We start from the raw sequence: 13861 nt of genomic DNA, 5'->3' as shown, positions 1-13861 counted from the left end.
GATACTTTCGACTGGACTGAGTACTGGCCAATCATCAATTTGCACGAGCTGTGGGCAATGTCTCGTAAATGAAGCAGAATATCACCAGCGGATTACTGAAGACCTCTACGTGCGTGCTGATGAACAAACGGTCACCACAATATTGCCAACTCAAGGTAAACTATTGAGAGTTTCTTCTTAAGTTTCGTAAATCTCCCACTGATCCAGGACACGGCAACAACCGTCCTCGCGCTGCGTACGCTGGGACCGTTTAACTTAATGTCAGTTGGCAGTTGTTCGTATAGTGGTGTGCGGTTTATTTGTTTATTGCGGATATTATGAATATCAGGAAATACTAATTAAAGGCGTTGATGCATTCTGCCATAGTGTCCGGAAAATATAGATTTTTGTTATCATACTGAAGTTGATTCGAATGTCTCAGGTGGTGGGCGAGGTTTGGAATAATATGCTCTACAGAAAATAAAACTACGTTCACAAAACAAAATTAGTTTTAATTCAAAATTTGAAAAGTATTAATTTGTCCGTTATTAATTTGAAGTTATTAAAACAACAGAATTGTATGTTTATTTCGATTGTTGTTATGATGAGATCAACAAAATATTTTTTTGATTCAACTTTTTTCTATGTTTGATCCAATAAATTATTAAAAGTTATTTCAATAATTATTTTATTTATAACAAAATACATTTTCATTGAACACAGAACAACTTGAAAAATTTGTTGTTGTAATCCTCATATTATTAGAGATTAATAATTATTTTACTGCGTGTAAGGATAGGCAATGTTCGATTGGATTCGTTTTTTGACAGCTAAACGCGAATCCAATCGATCCAAAATGGAGTCTCCGCAGTTCTCTATCTAGAGTTTTTCTAATCTCGATTATATCCAGACATGATGCACGCGCGCTATAATTTTTTGCGCGCGATATGTTTACTCTCATGCTCACAAGAATGGCCCAGCGCATGCTATGTGCTTTTTCTTTTCTCGTGAGAATACGCACCGCATATGCACCCTCGCAAAATAATCTGATGTGTCGCATTTTTCACGTTCTCATCGCATTAGGCCAAGCGGGAGTTTCATGTATTCCCATCGCATCTCTAGCGCGGCGCGCTCGTCTCATGCGATTTGGATGTAAAATGGAGATGAACACCAGCTTTGTACTGGTGTGGTTTAACAAATTAATTTCCATAACGTGTTTTCAATTTGAAAATTTCAAAATCTGCACAATGGCGATGCTATAAAACCACACGTCGTTTCGCTTACATGGCACCCGGTTTGTTTTGGATTTTCATTCATCGGTACACGAACCTCGTTTAGTTCGGAAAGTGGAGTTGTCAAAAGAAAATCGTTGTAAATTGATGGTCAATTTTTATGCGCAAAATACGGAAAAATCTAAAGGTGACATTTTTTCATTTCTTTAAAAATCTCTAAAGGTTGAAACAGTGGATCGGTCAGCAAGTTCTCTTGTGACCTTGGAAAAAATATCATGTTAATCCAAAGATGATGAAAATTTACTTGCTAGGGATGGGCATACTACGGAAATCTAAAAAAAACTTCTATGCTAAAAAGAGTAATGTTCAACGTTCACATCCAGACTACGGGTTCGTAAAATATTTTTCTGAGCCCCCGGTAAGGTAAGGTTGACGGTATTGGAACAAAACTTTTTATATTCTGTTGCATTTTTTCAAATAATGATTTGAATTAACTGGCGAACAATTTTGTGAAAAGTTTGATTTTATTTATTTATTGAAAGGCTTTAACCCAATGATCATTCGCCTTTGAAATTTCGATAATAACATAACATTATAATTTTAATATTGTTCATGGTTCGTAGCACAAGTGACACCTTTACAGCTGGTCGAGTAATCCCGCGTCCTTCAGAAAGGCCAGTAACATTTCTTCTCGGGCGGTGTCGTTTGCAAGGATCTCTCTAATGGAGAGCGGTAGGTCGGCGAACTCTGGACAGTTCACTAGAAAGTGTTTCACAGTGGTTTGGGTACCACATGTAACGCATGTTGGTGGGGGAACACGCGATACGGCGTGAGCATGAGAGACCTTCGTATGCCCTAATCTGAGCCGCGACAGTACTCGTTGTTCCCACCTATCAGTCCGGTCTGTCCAGCGGTCGGGTGAGCCTTTGATTCGCTGAAGGTGTCCGGTGCTGCCACGCTAGTGGCGTACGAAGGCTTCGTTAATCCCTGACTTCAGCTGGCCCAAAATATCTGCGGTCGGGACGAGTCGAGTGAGACGTCGGCTAGTGTGTCTTCTCCTGGCCGCCAGACGATCAGCCTTTTCATTACCGTCGATGCTGCAGTGATCGGGGACCCAACAAATTGTGGTGAGTGGGTCAGCCTCGATGGCCTGGATGAAGGGGTGGCGGGATTTCCCCGACTCGAAAGCGGATATGACCGCCAGAGAGTCAGACAGTACAACGACGGGTCTATCTTCCGGTTTCTGTACCAAGGCAAGCGCGATGGCCGACGCTTCTGCAGAAAACACCGAGCATGGCGCCGGTAGGCGAAAGAAGAGTCCTTCCCCTATTCCGCTCACTCCTATTCCAACCTCATCACCGCTCTTGGAACCATCGGTGAATATCCGCACGTGATTTTTATACTTTGTAGCCATCAGTCGGTTATATTTGGTCCTGGCCTCACTACTGGCAGCGCCGGCCCTCAGCTATATTGACAAGCTTGTGTCAAGATTGGGTCCGCGGTCGTGCCAGGCCCGGTCACGAACTCGGTGTAGACGGGCGATTGGTGGCAGGTCGGCGTCTGTATATTCGCGATGAATCTCGCTGACCGTCCGTAACAGAAAGTCATCTTCGGCTGACCGCTCCAAAAATCCCAGTACTCTTCTAGCGATGGTGAGTGCAGCTGCCCAACGAAGAGGTAGGGTCGCGGCCTCCACGCAGGCCGCTTCAGCAGGCGTGCTGGGGAGCAAGCCAGAAGCAGCGCGGATTGGCCCGTGATATAGAGGGCTTAAAATGTTGATAAAGCCTGCCATATTACAGGACGTCAGCTCCACACCGTAAAATATCTTGCTGTGGATGAGTGCCTGGGTGTCTTTCCCGTCGCGACCAGCACGATGTCATCAGCGTACACGAACACGTAGATCCCCGCCGGTAGGTTGGCGAATAAGAAGTTCATGGATACCAGGAACAGTGTGACGGCGAGGACTGATCCCTGGGGAACCCCGTTGTCCTCCGGAAAGGTGTCGGATTGGGCACCTCCGATTCCCACCCGAAAAGTGCGGTTAGATAGATAGTCGCTCAAGAAGTGGCCCATGTTTCCAGTGATTCTCCAGTTGGCAGTATTCCGTGACGCCACACGGTATTATAAGCCTTCGCCACGTCGAGTATGGCGATATCGGCGTGCAGGCCATCAGTTACGGATTGACGCACCACCTCTCCAAAGCTGGCGACACAGGCACCTGTTCCTGCTCCACGTCGGAACGCAAACTGCCGTTGATACAGGACTTTACGCTCCTCCAGTAAGTCCATCAGCAGTCTGTTAACCATTCGCTCCATCGTCTTAGCAAGGCAGGGGAGCAGGCTGATTGGGCGGAAGTCATCCGACGGTCTGTTACCCTGGCATCGCTTTGGGACAGGAATTACTAGAGCTTTCTTCCATGAGGCGGGGATCGGTTCACCATTCCAAATGCGGTTAATGCTGTCTAATATCGCCCGCTTGGCTACCGGCGGGGAATGTTGCAGTAGGGGATAGCCAACATCCAGTCCAGTCCGGCAGACTTACCTTGTACCGATTCAATGCTGCACGCAGTTCACTTTCGGTGAAAGGCCGGTTGTACACTTGTCCTGAATCGGGTTCGAAGAGGACGAGGCTACTCTCAGCCCTTTGCTTGATGCGTAGGAACGCAGGTGGGAGAGCGGCGTCTGCAGACAAGGAGGCGAAGTGCTTGCCTAGCTCGTCACCGATAGTCGTGGGATCGAGCGTCGTGCACCCGTTAACGGTAATTGCGTAGCCACTGTGTCGCCGCTATCCGGGATTTTGGGATTTTCGCCCTCATTACACATCCACTCCCGCATGACAAAATGAGTTAGCAAGCACGAAATTGGAATGGAAATAAACACCGAAAAAAGTTGAAAAAAGTGAATCCATTGATGGCTAGGAACCAGTGGACCGATTGTCTGATCGGGCAAGGTGGAGACACAAATAACTCGGACTACATGTAGGACGTACTGTGACTCGAGCCTCTGAACAGGACACTGCGCTGCGAAATGCTTAAATTCAAGTTCTGACGTTCTTAAATTTAACTGTTCTTGCTTAACGATAATTCACCATGAAATTTGCTTTTTTTTCTAGCTACATCTTTGTGGTACAATTCAGACAATATAATTGTTATTAATTGTTTACACAATTGTATTTTATATACAAGATATATAATGTCATGTAAGAAAGGTCACTCCCCCCGCGTTCCACAAAGATAATGTTTTGTAAGAATGTTCCTTTAAGGTTGGACAGAAAATGGGCAGAAATCGAAAACAAAAAAATCAGTTTTTTCCACACCTTGTGTAAGATCTTCAAAAAAATCAATCAGCTTATGTAGAATGTTGTTGCAGTATACTGCTGATTAATTTTTATGAAGATCTAACACACGGTATGGAAGAAAACTGCTTTTTTCGCTTTCGGTTTTGCCCATTCTCTGTTCAACCTTAAATAATTGGTGAACGGCCCCTAAAATACGCCTAGCAAAAGAAATGTGTATTCTGCCATGAGTGCATAGAAACAAATCATCGCAGCACACTGGTACAAATCTTAGGAGACAAACACGAGCGCGTCGCGATGTACCGTCTCATGCGCTGTCTCATGAGGCAAATTCGCTCGAACCGCGCTCTAGGTCCAATACGATGCGAAAAACATAACTGTACGTACATTAAATTTCTATGCGCTTGCTATATGGTCGCGCTCAAAAAAATTCTCATCTTTTGTGATACCTCTCCTGCTCTTGGAAAAAACATGCAGCACAAAACTGTTTGCTGCGATCTCTCTGTCGCATTTGCGGACGCATGAGTAGTTGGGAAGACTGATTATATCACGCTTTTTGAAAACAAGACAAGGCACACTACGTTTTGATCCAATTAAGCCACATGTTGTGTCCTGGCACTTTCAGGACTTTTTTACAATTGATTTGCTTATTTCCATGTAGGGCAATGAGCCTATTATTAGGTTTCGGACTATTTCGAATATGGTCGGTCAAAAATTCGAACATTTTTATTCTTTTATCTTAAAGTATAGATTCTTAAGAAAGTATCTAAAATTTTTATAGAGGTCTAAGTAGTAGAAGCAAAGTAATAGCGCTGTTCATCTTGTTCCTTTAAGTGAAGGGAGGGCGTGGCGCGAAACTTTAAACCGTGAATAATTTCGAAAACTTGTTTTATCAAGACGTTGTTGCAATGACTGGGATTGCGGAAAAATCTTTCGGCCGATTTTAATTTTAGTTTTAAATTCTTCGTAACTTATTTGCCGTGTCCGTGTGTTAAGGGACCGTCTGGTGTAGTAGGTAAACAAATCGACTTCTTTTTTAAATTTTTAGTTATCCCTAGGAAAATCTAACAAAATAATGAAAAAAAAACAAAATACGCCATATCTTGTAGGTATGCCGAGATATTTTATTTATTTATTAACAGATTAAGGCCGAAGTGGCCTGTGCCGTATACAAAAGATTCCTCCATTCCACTGGGTCCATGGCCGCGCGTCGCCAGCCACGCAGTCCATCGTGCTCGCTGCGCGCCACGTCTTCTTGTACCGGTCGGATTGCAATTGAGAACCGTTTTCACCGGGCTATTGTCCGACATTCTGGCTACGTGCCCGGCCCACCGCAGTCGTCCGATTTTCGCGGTATGACAGATGGGCGGCTCCCCCAACAGCTGATGCAACTCATGGTTCATTCGCCGTCTCCATGTGCCGTCTTCCATCTGCACTCCACCGTAGATGGTACGCAGCACTTTCCGTTCGAAGACACCAAGTGCGCGTTGGTCCTCCACGAGCATGGTCCAGGTCTCGTGCCCGTAGAGAACTACCGGTCTAATCAGCGTCTTGTAGATGGTCAACTTCGTACGACGGCGAACTCTGTTCGACCGAAGTGTTTTGCGGAGGCCAAAGTAAGCACGATTTCCTGCCACGATGCGTCTACGAATCTCTCTGCTGGTATCATTGTCGCCACCGATGCAAACTCGAAGCGGGCGGTTCTCATTCTCTTCTCGTGAACCTCTTCCTATCATGTACTTTGTCTTCGACGTGTTGATGGGAAGTCCGACGCGCTTGGCTTCTCTTTTCAGTCTGATGTAGGTTTCCTCCATCTTCTCAAAGTTTTGTGCAATAATATCAACGTCATCGGCGAAGCCAAGTAGCTGAACGGACTTTGTGAAAATCGTACCAGTCGTGTCGATCCCTGCTCTTCTTATTACACCTTCCAGCGCGATGTTGAATAACAGACACGAGAGACCATCACCTTGCCGTAACCCTCTGCGTGATTCGAAGGGACTCGAGAGCGTCCCTGAGACACGTACTACACACATCACCCGATCCATCGTCGCCTTCACTAATCGCGTCAGTTTGTCCGGGAATCCGTACTCGTGCATAATCTGCCATAGCTGATCTCGATCGATAGTGTCGTATGCGGCTTTGAAGTCGATGAACAAATGATGTGTGGGCACATTGTACTCGCGGCATTTCTGCAGTACTTGACGAAGAGCGAACACCTGGTCCGTGGTAGATCGTTCGCTCATGAAACCCGCCTGGTACTGCCCCACGAACTCTCTTGCAATTGGTGATAGTCGACGGCATAGTATTTGGGAGAGTACCTTGTAGGCGGCGTTCAGCAGGGTGATTGCTCGGTAATTACAGCAATCCAGCTTGTCGCCCTTTTTGTAGATAGGACACACGACACCTTCCATCCACTCCTCCGGTAAAATCTCCTCCTCCCAAATTTTGGTAATCACCCAGTGCAGCGCTTTAGCCAGTGGCTCGCCACCGTGTTTTAGTAGCTCGCTTGGTATTTGGTCAACCCCAGCGGCTTTATTATTTTTGAGCCGGCTAATCTCCTCCTGGATTTCTTGGAGATCCGGAGCCGGTAGTGTAATGTCTTCTGCGCGTGCTCCCAGGTGCGTTACCGTGCCATCCTCGTCGTCTGCTGCATCGCCGTTCAGGTGTTCTTCGTAGTGCTGCCGCCACCTCTGGATCACCTCACACTGGTCCGTGAGAAGATTCCCGTTTGTATCTCTGCACATGTCGGCCTGTGGTACGTGGCCCCTGCGCGAGCGGTTCAACTTCTCGTAGAATTTCCGTGTGTCTTTAGCTCGGTACAGCTGCTCCATCGCTTCGCGATCTCGGTCTTCCTGCTGGCGCTTTTTGGTCCGGAAAACCGAGTTCTGCCTGTTCCGTGCCTGTTTATATCGCGCCTCGTTCGCCCTCGTGCGGTGTTGCAGCATTCTCGCCCATGCTGCATTCTTCTCTTCGACTAACTGCTCGCATTCGCCGTCGTACCAGTCGCTTCTTCGGTCCGGGCCCACCGTACCTAGTGCAGTGGCTGCGGTGCTACCTATGGCGGATCGGATATCTCTCCAGCCATCTTCAAGGGCAACTGCGCCTAGCTGCTCTTCCGTTGGTAGTGCCACTTCCAACTGCTGCGCGTATTCTTGAGCCACTCTGCCATCTTGTAGCCGCTCGATGTTTAGCCGCGGCGTTCGGCTTCGACAAGAGCTATGCACTGTCGAAAGTTTTGAGCGCAAGCATACTGCAACCAGGTGGTGGTCCGAATCTATATTCGCACTGCGATAAGTGCGGACGTTTGTGATGTCCGAGAAGAATCTACCGTCGATTAGAACGTGGTCGATTTGGTTTTTTGTTACTTGGTCCGGTGATCTCCAGGTGACTTTGTGGATATCTTTGCGATGGAAGAAGGTGCTTCTGATTACCATTCCACGGGAGGCTGCGAAGTTCACACATCGTTGGCCGTTGTCATTTGATACGGAATGCAGGCTGTTAGGCCCGATCACCGGTCTGTACATTGCCTCCCTTCCTACCTGTGCGTTCATGTCGCCGATGACAATTTTCACGTCTCGCAGAGGGCAACCGTCGTATGTCTGCTCCAGCTGCATGTAGAACGCTTCTTTCTCGTCGTCGGGTCTCCCTTCGTGTGGGCAGTGCACGTTGATGATGCTGTAGTTGAAGAAACGGCCTTTGATCCTCAACTTGCACATCCTTGCGTTGATCGGCTGCCACCCGATCACACGTTGGCGCATCTTGCCCAGCACTATGAAGCCGGTTCCCAGCTCGTTGGTTGTACCACAGCTCTGGTAGAAGGTAGCCGCTCGATGACCGCTTTTCCACACCTTCTGTCCCGTCCAGCAAAGTTCCTGCAGCGCCACGATATCGAAGTTGCGGGGGTGTAGCTCGTCGTAGATTATCCTGTCACATCCTGCGAAGCCGAGCGATCTGCAGTTCCATGTTCCGAGTTTCCAATCGTGATCCTTTATTCGTCGCCTGGGTCGTTGCCGATTGTTCTGGGTCGTATTCCCGTCTGTATTGTTCGTTATGTGGGTTTTTTAAGGGGCGGCTTATAGGGCCTACGCCAACCACCTGTCTCGCCGGTGGGCCATCGTGCCAGGACTGCTTAAGGTCCCACCTGGACACCAGGACAGGTTTACACCTTCCGAAGAAGGGTAACCCCCCCTTCCCTGTCAGCATACGACCAAAGTTCCCACCGGGGTTGGTTACCCGATCTTCACTAAGGTTACTCGTATCCCAGTCGATGCCACGGGGAGGCCAGGGCTAGGAGTTACTGGGCAGGAAGCTAAGGACCGCAAGTGGGGTCTATTTTATGCCTTCAGGTACAAGAGGCTTACGCACTGCCCAGTCATTGCCGATCCTTTGTTGTAACCTTCCTAGCGATTGTGATGATGAATAACTCAATTTGCGCCCAACAAAAATTTCGGAATACATCACAGTGTGCTTCCCAGACGTTATCGCTTTCCTGCCTGCTTCACTCTACTTCCCCTGTTAGCTAAGGTCGAGGGCAATCCTTGTTTATTTTGGACTTTTTGTCATTAGTCGGGAGATGAAATTTCACACCAATATGGTGAAAATAAAGTGAACTCGATGCGCACCAATTTTTTTCCAATGCTTCACTTATTACTGCATAGAAATTGATGAAAATGGAACTAAACTATATTACATTAATATACTTAGCGAATCCATGTACAATAATAATAATTCGTTATAATTAAATCAATGCAATAATATTCATATTTCCTAGAAAAACTCTAGAAAGAGAACTGCGGAGACTTCATTTTGGATCGATTGGATTCGCGTTTGGCTGTCAAAAAACGAATCCAATCGAACATTAGGTATGTTCCAGTACACGGAAGTCACTCCCTGTTGCTCCGGAGCAAAAAATTCTTGCTCCTTTTCACTCCGATTTGCTACCAGAAGATGAAAAAGAAAAGAAGATAATACAGGAACGATTTTCTTCCTGTTTGCTCCGGAGTACTTCCAGTTTCTCCTGGTACTGGAACAAACCTATTGACTAATCCATTTGCAGTTGTGTTAGTGCGAGATTGAGGTTAAATCGGGTGGAATTTCCGCCAAATGAGGTTAAATCAGATGGCGAATTGAAAACATCCCGTTATATGTATGTTGTCTTTACACATTGCAACTGTGTTGGTGCCCTAGACGTCAAATAAGTCAATTGCCTATCCTTATAACATTGGACGTGTTGCCATACAATGCCGGGGCATACGTTGCCAAAAATGCTGTTTTTTTCTCCGCAGTCCTCTTACTGGAGTTTTTCTAATATTCCCCAATCATTTTAAATATTCCACGGTGAAAAATGTTCGCAGTGTATATTTCACTTGTTCACCGGGAGTGTAAACAAAAGAGATTATGACTACTAGAGGTAACATGTCGCTGTTCTGAAAATTTATCTTCTCGCTCTTATATATGATAGGCCAAGTAGTTTGATGCCACGGATACACACATGTCAAAGTGGGATACAATATTCTAGAGCGAGACCCCATGTTTTAGTCCGTGAATACATGGAGACAGTAGTGCTTTGCTCCCTCTAGTAGTTATAATCTCTGTTGTGTAAACGTGACGATGCGATGGACGGAATTGATGCGGAGTGGTGAATATAAATGTCATCGCTGTTCACGGTGAACGTTCGCTTTCGAATACCAGATTGCATTCTGAGAAACTGTAAACTGCCAGATGAGCGTGAAAGCGTTGCGTTTGCTGATGAAACTGTTCACGACGTCGTCTACCGTGAACAAAGGAAGGTATTCAACACTTGTTCACGTTCATTTTTATGGCCAGTCCAAAAGTGCTTTACTGTTTGTCAGAATGCAATCTGCTATTAGTCACGTTTACCGTAAACAGCGATGACATTAAATTAAATTACAAATTTTGTATTCACCACATCGCATCGATTCCCAGTAAATGAAAGGGCGGCTAGGAGGGTTAAACCAGCCCCCTGTCAAGGACGACGTCTCTGTACAGCCAGCATCATTGCCATGAAAGGCAAAACATTGATTTTGAACCGAATGATTAGAAGCTGTATTTAGTTACAACATGTAGATTTTCTGAATGATATGATATTAAATCATCCCACAAGATGCAAAACGTCGTGTGGAATGCTTGAATATCGAGCATAGTGCCGAACATAAGGGCATGTTCAGGAGTGTTTCAGTTCTAGATTCATAATTTTGACAGTTCTATAATATAAAACTGAATTTTTTTAAACTAGAACTTGCCCGAATAGAAATGTACAGTAACTTAACCATGATTTTCACTGTGACAGTACAGTAATTTTACAATAATTTACAGTAAGTTTTAGTGTTATACTACAATACAAAAACAATAAACTTTAGCGTTTTTACAGTAAATTTCAATGTAAAATAGACTTTTACAGTGAAAAAGGGGGGTGGTTATGTATCTTAACATTAAAAAAAAACAATTTTTCTCCATACATTTTTTTCTCGAAAACAGTAAAATGTATCAGTTTTTTGCTGAACAGTGAAATTTAATGTTACATGAAATTTTATTGTAAATCTACTGTGAGAACTTTGCATCCAACAATGTGTAAACAGTAATAACTATAATATTTATTGTTCTATGATTGTTTGTAGGGTAAATACTATTGTAAAATTCTATCCGGGTGCTGTCCCCAGCAGCAGTTTTAGAGGGTGTTCTATTCAGTTTAAAATTCATGTCTCGCCATGTCTTCAGAATTACTGTATTCAAATTTATTCTATCGGGTCTAAGTGTCTGTGCTGAAAACTTTGAATGTATTTAAAACACAGTTCTAAACGTGTTTTAAAATCAGCAACAAATAGAACGGCGTCGTATAACAGTTTTAAATTTTAAAACAAAACTGTTCGAAATTATGAAACAAAACGCTCTGCTGGGGATGTGAATGTTTCAGTTCCAGTTCTACTTTGAAACTCCTATACAAAATAAAACCCTCCTGAACATGCGCACTTACCTTTCTTCCATTAAATTCTTCTCATAGACCGGTTAGTTCGACTGGTCTGTCTATGAAAGTACCATCTCTATCACTTGAAATACATGTTTTTTGACAGCTCACAGTTTTGAGATCACTCGCACTTTAAAAGTGCGGAGTCCAGGTTGGTGGGAAGTGCGCAATAGCAACAACTCGACGAAATGCTAGATTAGCTCGAGATAAACATACATTGTATGACGTCATGCTCGTTTGGTTACGGATTTTGAGAGTTTGTTTGGTTCGATAACAGTACAGCGCAAATTCGTTAGTTGGGTCACGACTGCGCCCCAACTAGCGAATCGTATCCGTTAATTGGGGCAACTGACAGCTGACAAAAATTACCCAAGGGAAACGCTGATTTTTTGTTTTCTTTCATAAAAAACAAACAGAAATATTTTACAATTCACAAAAGTTGGCTGTTTCCTTCCAGTTTAAAGTTGTTCTTTTGTGACAAAGTATGTCATTAGTGTTCTTTTTGCCATCAATTATTTTTTGATAAATTCCTTCACCTAAAACAGGAAATGGATACACCGTCGGGAAAAAGCCGATAAAACACATACATACTACGTTGCCACTAGCTAAAAAATATTGGATAATGTGATTGAATACATCAGAGATGACCTTCAAAAGTTACTTAACTAACGTCTCTGCGACACAAACTAATTGATGCTGAATGGAAGAAGCGAAATATTTAACACATTTATTTCACTAAAATCATTCCGGAATATGAATTCAAAAAATAAAATTCCATTGAATTCACAAGTATGGATCGCCACAGAAATCAACCAATGAACCCCTTGAAATCAATGACATTCAAACGTCAATCAGTTTTTGACTTTCGGTTTTGGCATAAGAGTATCTTTTAGTTGGGGCATGCCCCAACTAGCGAACACCCAACTAACGAACAGCCCAACTAGCGAACACCCAACGAATTTGCGCTGTATACCTTCGCTGGTCTATTCCCAGTCAAAAAAAGGCGGACGAACATACTATGAGTGTCTATAAGTTAAACTACATGCTGGCGATCGGTAGCTTATTGAAACATTAATCTACGCTGCCCGCTGTAACTTGCCGTTTACTGTAAAAATTCCGTCCATCGTCACGTTTAAGTACGATTCACACGAAAAATCAGGCTTCCGTCACCGGCACGGAACGTCAAGATTAGTGCAGTTAAATGGAGGCATTCACACACATCATCAACGGCACGGAACGTTTTGACGTATGGCACGTGTGAACGGGCTCATGAGAAACGCATTTAATTTATCCTGACGTTGACGGTAACTGAAGTACCCGGTCAGCGTGGCAAGCAGAAAGTTAGCAAAAGTTGAGCAAAGCGAAATTGATGCTGGCAGAGTTTCTGCGAGCATTTTGCGCGATTTGTGCGAGAATTCTGGCAACGAATTCGCTCAAATGCAACAACCGTTTCTGACAGAAGCGGTTAAACCAACCGATGCTGCTCACTTTTATCCAGAATCGAGCCAGAAATGTACGGCCAAGATCTCTGCACGCTTCCTGCCACATCTTTGTCAGATATTTTGCTCGATTCGTGCTAAATTCTACCAGGTAGGAATTGCCAGGATCTTTGCACAGTTTATGTCCGAGTTATGCCAGGGTTTAGCTCGGTTCCTGTCAAAATTTGCCAGAAAACGCGAGCGAAACCGAGTTCGCCCTAGCTCAACTAACCCGACAGGACACGCTCAGAAATCTGACAGGGCTGCCAAACCAAGACTTACAGAAATTTAGCAGAGCGGTCTCTGCCTTTGCTCACTGAATCATCTGAATCGTGCTGTACACACCAAAATTTTGGGATGAAAATTCAGCAAAAAAAAGTGCTAAAAACTTAGCAATTTAATTTCAATCATTTGACAGATACTTTTTGTTGAAAATGCTGCAATTTAATTGTCAAATTGACAGAACTATCACCGACTTTTCAGTAATCCAACCCAGATTACTGAAAATTCGGTCACTGTGCTGTCATTTTGACAACACAATTCAGGGCCGTCTTAAGACCACTCGGGGCCCCTGGGCACAACTGAGCTGAGGGGCCCCTATAATTCAACAGGTATAAACTGATGTAGATCTTAAAAAGGTATTAGCATTTCTAACCAAGCTGACCGAAAGTGGCAAAGAGTCTAACACACTAACTATATGCGGTTGTGGGAGTTCGAGGCGAGCTACGTACAGTGTTATAGATTTACCAGCTGCGCAATTCCCCCATATGATATAGTCTGATCTTAATATTTGTAAGACGCTGTTTGAGGCTGAAGAGTGCCTCCGTCAATAATGAGGAATGATGGAGTAAGGCGGGTTAAACGTCAACACTACAATGTCGACGATTCATTCA

The sequence above is a fragment of the Topomyia yanbarensis genome, chromosome 3 (genome assembly GCF_030247195.1).
Source record: "Topomyia yanbarensis strain Yona2022 chromosome 3, ASM3024719v1, whole genome shotgun sequence".
NCBI lineage: Eukaryota > Metazoa > Arthropoda > Insecta > Diptera > Culicidae > Topomyia > Topomyia yanbarensis.
Note: the sequence above shows the minus strand (reverse complement) of the source record.